The sequence below is a fragment of the Aquarana catesbeiana genome, linkage group LG13 (assembly GCF_042186555.1).
Source record: "Aquarana catesbeiana isolate 2022-GZ linkage group LG13, ASM4218655v1, whole genome shotgun sequence".
NCBI lineage: Eukaryota > Metazoa > Chordata > Amphibia > Anura > Ranidae > Aquarana > Aquarana catesbeiana.
Genome location: NC_133336.1, coordinates 235537744 through 235544690, shown reverse-complemented (window position 1 = coordinate 235544690; position 6947 = coordinate 235537744).

Below are 6947 nucleotides of genomic sequence, written 5' to 3'. Positions count from 1 at the left end.
ATTTCCACTTCCGTTCCTTCCTTGCGCAACAATTTTCCTCCTAAATATGTTCCCTTCTTTCTATCCCTCATTACTTCCTTCCTTTTCCCTTCCCCACTAATATTCTTAATTTCCTTTAACTTTCTTTCATTTCCTTCCATCCTTCCTTCCCTCTAACTCTCTTTCCTTCCCTTTCTTCTATCCTCCTTCCTAGGTGTGCGCAGTCTATTGCATTAGGGTGTGCACCCCAAAACTCAAACACACATTTCTCTGCAGCCTCGGCTGCACTGGACAGTGAATGGATGGGAGGTGCTCTGTGCTGAGTGGCTTCCTGTTTATTCACAAACTGAAACATAGTAAACAGTTTACTATGCTTCAGTTATGAATGGACACAGTGAGTGAATGTGTTCATTTAGAAAAAGAAGGGGCCAGTAAATTACATATTTACTAGCCACTTTCCCTGTTCTCCATCCTGAAACATACCCCGCAGCAGCCGAGGGGAGAGGAGATGGGGGAAGCCAGCAGCACTGTGCGTTGGGGGTGGCAACGAGGGGAGCCCGGGCAGAGGTAGAATTGGCACCGCACATAGTGATTAGGGTGTGCCCAGGCACACCTGGCATACCCCCTGCGCACACCTATGCCCTTCCTTCTATCTTCCCTTGCCTCTAACTCTCTTTCCTTCTATCTATTCTTCCTTCCCTCTAACTCTCTTTCCTTCCCATCCTTCTGTTCTTCCATCCTGTTCCTGCTAATTCTCTTTCCTTCCCTTCCTTCCTTCCCTTTAACTCTCTTTCCTTCCCTTCCTTCTATCCTTCATTCCCTTCCTTCTGTCCTTCCTTCCTGTTTATTCTCTTTCCCTCCCTTCCTTCTATCCTTCCTTCCCTCTAACTGCCATTCTTTCCCTTCCATCTATCCTTCCTTCCCTCCAACTTTCTTTCCTTCCCTTTCTTCCATCCTTCTTTCCCTCTAATTCTCTTTCTTACTCTTCCTTCTATCCCTCCTTCCCTCTAACTCTCTTTCTTTCCCTTCCTTCTATCCTTCCTTCCCTCTAATTCTCTTTCCTTTCCCTTCCTTCTATCCTTCCTTCCCTCTAATTCTCTTTCTTTTCCCTTCCTTCTATCCTTCCTTCCCTCTAACTCTCTTTCCTTCCCTTCCTTCTGTCCTTCCTTCCTGCTAATTCTCTTTCCTTCCCTTCCATCTATCCTTCCTTCCCTCCAACCTTATTTCCTTCACTTTCTTCCATCCTTCTTTCCCTCTAATGCCGCGTACACACAGTCCGACAGCCCATCCGACAGACTTTCCACAGACTTTTGGCGGACTTGCGGCGGACTTTCTAACGAACGGACTTAACCACATACGATCACACCAAAGTCCGACGGATTCGTACCTGATGACGTACACCGGACTAAAATAAGGAAGTTGATAGCCAGTAGCCAATAGCTGCCCTAGCGTCGGTTTTTGTCCGTTTGACTAGCATACAGACGAGCGAATTTCTGGGTCCGGCGGAGTTACGACGTAAAGATTTGAAGCAATTTCCACATCTAAAGTCTGTCAGATTTGCGACTGGAAAAGTCTACTAAAGGTCCGGTGGAGCCCACACACGATCGGATTGTCCGCCGGATTTGGTCCGTCGGCGTCCGTCGGACAAATCCAGTCAAAAAGTCTGACCGTGTGTACGCGGCATAACTCCATTTACTTCCCTTCCTTCTATCCTTCCCTCCAACTCTCTTTCCTTCCTTCTAACTCTTGTTCTTTCCCTTCCTTCTATTCTTCCTTTCCTCTAACTCTCTTTCCTTCCCTTTCTTCCCTCTAACTCTTGTTCTTTTCTTTCCTTCTATCCTTCCTTCCCTCTAACTCTTGTTCTTTCCCTTCCTTCTATCCTTCCTTTTCTCTAACTCTCTTTCCTTCCTTCCTTCCTTCCTTCCTTCCTCCCTTCCTCCCTTCCTTCCTCCCTCCCTTCCTTCCTTCCTTCCTTCCTTCCTTCCTTCCTTCCTTCCTTCCTTCCTTCCTTCCTTTCTTCCTTCCTTCCTTCCTTCCTTCCTTTCCCTCCTTCCTTCCTTCCTTCCTTTCCCTCCTTCTATCCTTCCTTCTTTCTAACGCTTGTTCTTTTCCTCTGTTCTCCTCCTTCTTCCCTCTAACTCTCGTTCTTTCTCTTCCTTCTATCCTTCCTTCACTCTAATGACACACACACACAAGCAGAATGTCCGTCGGAAAAAGTCCGACGGGAGCTTTTCATCGTATATTCCGACCGTGTGTATGCCCCATCGGACTTTTTCCGTCGAAAATTCAGACGGACTTAGATAGAGAACATGTTCTAAATTTTTCCTACGGAGCTAATTACTATTGGGAAACCCGCTCGTCTGTATGCTGTTCCGACGTACCAAAAACGACGCATGCTCTGAAGCAAGTACGAGACGGAAGCTATTGGCTACTGGCTATTGCACTTCCTTTTTCTAGTCCCGTCGTACGTGTTGTACGTCAACGCGTTCTTGTCGATCGGACTTTGGTGTGACCGTGTGTATGCAAGACCGCTTGAGCGGAATTCTGTCGGAATTCCGTTGGAGTTTATTCCGACGGCAAAACCGGTCGTGTGTACAGGGCATAACTCTCTCTCTTTCTGTTCCTTCTTTCCCTTTTCACTTCTATTTTACATCCTCACCTCCTTTTCATTCCTTCCTTCTTTCTTGCCATCCTTCTATCCCCTCCTCTTCTTTTCCATCCTTCCCTCATTAAGTCTCTTCCTTTTCTTTTCTCCTCTATTCTTTTTCCTTCCTTTGTACCCCTTCTTTTACTTCCTTCCCTTCTCTTCTCTTCCTCCCTTCTTTTATTATTTCTTCTTTCTCTTTACCTATCTTTCTCATCCTACATTCCCTCCCTCCCTTGCTTCCTTCACTTTTTTTCCTTCCTTCACCTTCTTTTCCTTTCATTCCTTTTCTGCCTTCCTTCTTGCCTTCCCTCCTTCCCCTATTTCCTTTTCCTTTCCCCTGTGTTCTTCTTTCTTTCTTTGTTCCACACCTTTTGCTGCCCTCCATTTCCCTTCCTTTCTCTCTTTTCCTTCTTTCCTTCCCCTTTCCTGCTTTGCTTTAACTCGCATTTCCATCCCTCCAGCTTTTTTTAATGTGTTCCTTTTACCTCTCTTTCAATCACTCCCTCCATTCGTCCTTAATCTTCTTACCTTTCATGAATGCACTGACCAAGCATACAAGTTTATTCACGTTAGATCTCCCTGGAATGGGCCGTATCACAGGAAAACAATAGGAATTGTCATGAAAATACATTCTGGGGGAGTTATCCTTTAACCAAGATGGGCTAACCAGGAGGTGCAGTACCCTCTGTGGTTGGGCACTGTCCCCTGACACATTGGCGAATGCTAATCTGGCCAAAACTATCTCTCATATCCTTAGTATGTGCCAGGCTAAAGGAGGCTATCCCTAATTCTCAATACCAGAATACCAATACCCTGAGGGCATTTGCATCTTTTTCCAAGCCCTCATCCAACCTGCTCCTGCTAAGTGCTGAGCACAAATATTAGAAGACAATGGTCTGTGAGGGTATGGTCAAATCGATGAACATTTTTTTGGAGGATTGTTCCATTACATGCTTGTTCATATTGTCCCAGCATGCTTATAGTTATGGTTGCAAGCTTATGCTTATGGAGAATACGTATGAGTAGAGACCTCCTCTAGCGGAGAATAAGTATGGGTAGACCCCATCCTGTGGTTGCTTTATCTGGTAGCAAATGGTAGCGATTAGTAGGAAAAGTAGTTCTTCTCCATAGTTTGGGAATGATTGGTTGGGAGATCCACAAGCAAGAGAATAATTATCCAACTTGACCAAAACAGACAAGATTGGGCAGCAAACATCTCACATCTGTGCATACCTAAGGACCGGCTTTCTCCTCTGACATCAATAGATGTTCCTGGTTATATTGTACGTTGCCAATTTGCATGGTATCACTGGTAATTGGTTGTCACAACAGCACTTGTGCCGCTCTTCTAGGCTGGTAACAATATTACAGGCCAATTACAGCTCAGATTAAGTCAGACTTAATTACCATCTACCCCCTCAGTTCAATCAAAGCCGGAGTGCTGTTATCTGGGCAGACAATACATCACTCCATGTCTACTGTCACAGCCTGCAAAGTACCATGTAATCCTCCATCCTCTGGGCTTCCGGCACTGAGGACAAGTTATATCGCTCTCATTAGAGACAACAGACCAATGGCTCTAAACAAACACACAATGCAACTATGATGTGCAAGATGGAGTAATCCATACCAACCAATCAGAAATCATATCTAATTCATATGAGTATGGGAAACGGAAGTGTTTGCTTAGCATGAACTGCTGCACTTTGTGGACTCTTATTAAATTATCTTGAAAGACAAGCAAGCTTCCCTTGTTGCCCCTAAAAAGTAATAAAGGGAGGACTGTCTTGTTGCCCATAGAGACCAAGTGATGAGGGAAGAACTGTCTTGTTGCCCATAGAGACCAAGTGATGAGGGGAGAACTGTTTTGTTGCCCATAGAGACCAAGTGATGAGGGGAGAACTGCCTTGTGGCCCATAGAGACCAAGTGATGAGGGGAGAACTGACTTGTAGCCCATAGAGACCAAGTGATGAGGGGAGAACTGCCTTGTGGCCCATAGAGACCAAGTGATGAGGGGAGAACTGACTTGTGGCCCATAGAGACCAAGTGATAAAGGGAGAACTGTCTTGTTGCCCATAGAGAACAAGCAATGAGGGGAATACTGTCTTGTTACCGTAGAGACAAAGTGATGAAGGGAGGACTGTCTTGTTGCCCGTAGAGACTAAGTGATAAAGGGAGGACTGTCTTGTTGCCCCTAGAGATCAAGTGATGAGGGGAGAACTGTCTTGTTGCCGTAGAGAAAGTGATGAAGGGAGGACTGTCTTGTTGACCATAGAGACTAAGTGATGAAGGGAGAACTGTCTTGTTGCTCCTAGAGATCAAGTGATGAGGAGAGAACTGCCTTGTTGCCCATAGAGATCAAGTGATGAGGGAAAAACCGTCATGTTGCTCATAGAGACCAAGTGACGAAGGGAGGACTGTCTTGTTGCCGTAGAGAAAGTGATGAAGGGAGGACTGTCTTGTTGCCCCTAGAGATCAAGTGATGAGGGGAGAACTGTCTTGTTGCCGTAGAGAAAGTGATGAAGGGAGGACTGTCTTGTTGACCATAGAGACTAAGTGATGAAGGGAGAACTGTCTTGTTGCCCCTAGAGATCAAGTGATGAGGAGAGAACTGCCTTGTTGCCCATAGAGATCAAGTGATGAGGGAAAAACCGTCATGTTGCTCATAGAGACCAAGTGACGAAAGGAGGACTGTCTTGTTGCCCCTAGAGATCAAGTGATGAGGGGAGAACTGTCTTGTTGCCCCTAGAGACCAAGGGATGAGGGGAGAACTGTCTTGTTGCCGTAGAGACCAAGTGATGAAGGGAGGACTGTCTTGTTGTCCCTAGAGATCAAGTGATGAGGGGAGAACTGTCTTGTTGTCTTGTTGTTGCCTATAGAGATCAAGTGATGAGGGGAGAACTGTCTTGTTGCCCATAGAGACCAAGTGATGAGAGGAAAACCATCTTGTTGCTCGTAGAGACCAAGTGATGAGGGGAGAACTATCTTGTTGCCGTAGAGACCAAGTGATAAAGGGAGGACTGTCTTGTGGCCCATAGAGACCAAGTGATGAGGGGAGAACTGTCTTGTTGCCCACAGAGACCAAGCGATGAAGGGAGGACTGTCTTGTTGCCCATAGAGTCCAAGTGATGAGGGTTAGAACTGTCTTGTTGCCCGTAGAGATCAAGTGATGAGGGGAAAACTGTCTTGTTGTTGCCTATAGAGATCAAGTGATGAGGGTAGAACTGTCTTGTTGCCCCTAGAGACCAAGTGATGCACTGAGGAATGCCTTGTTGCCCATAAAGATCAAGTGATGAGGGGAGAAGTGTCTTGTTGCCCATAGAGACCAAGTGATGAGGGGAAAATCATCTTGTTGCTCATAGAGACCAAGTGATGACGGGAGGACTGTCTTGTTGCCCCTAGAGATCAAGTGATGTGGGGAGAACTGTCTTGTTGCCCATAGAGACCAAGCAATGAAGGGAGGACTGTCTTGTTGCCCATAGAGACCAAGTGATGAGGGGTGAACTGTCTTGTTGCAGCAGAGACAAAGTGATGAAGGGAGGACTGTCTTGTTGCCCATAGAGACCAAGAGATGAAGGGAGGACTGTCTTGTTGCCCATAGAGATCAAGTGATGAGGGAAAAACCGTCATGTTGCTCATAGAGACCAAGTGACGAAGGGAGGACTGTCTTGTTGCCCCTAGAGATCAAGTGATGAGGGGAGAACTGTCTTGTTGCCCCTAGAGACCAAGGGATGAGGGGAGAACTGTCTTGTTGCCGTAGAGACCAAGTGATGAAGGGAGGACTGTCTTGTTGTCCCTAGAGATCAAGTGATGAGGGGAGAACTGTCTTGTTGTTGCCTATAGAGATCAAGTGATGAGGGGAGAACTGTCTTGTTGCCCATAGAGACCAAGTGATGAGAGGAAAACCGTCTTGTTGCTCGTAGAGACCAAGTGATGAGGGGAGAACTATCTTGTTGCCGTAGAGACCAAGTGATAAAGGGAGGACTGTCTTGTGGCCCATAGAGACCAAGTGATGAGGGGAGAACTGTCTTGTTGCCCATAGAGACCAAGCGATGAAGGGAGGACTGTCTTGTTGCCCATAGAGTCCAAGTGATGAGGATTAGAACTGTCTTGTTGCCCGTAGAGATCAAGTGATGAGGGGAGAACTGTCTTGTTGTTGCCTATAGAGATCAAGTGATGAGGGGAGAACTGTCTTGTTGCCCCTAGAGACCAAGTGATGAGGGGAGAACTGTCTTGTTGTTGCCTATAGAGATCAAGTGATGAGGGGAGAACTGTCTTGTTGCCCCTAGAGACCAAGTGATGCACTGAGGAATGCCTTGT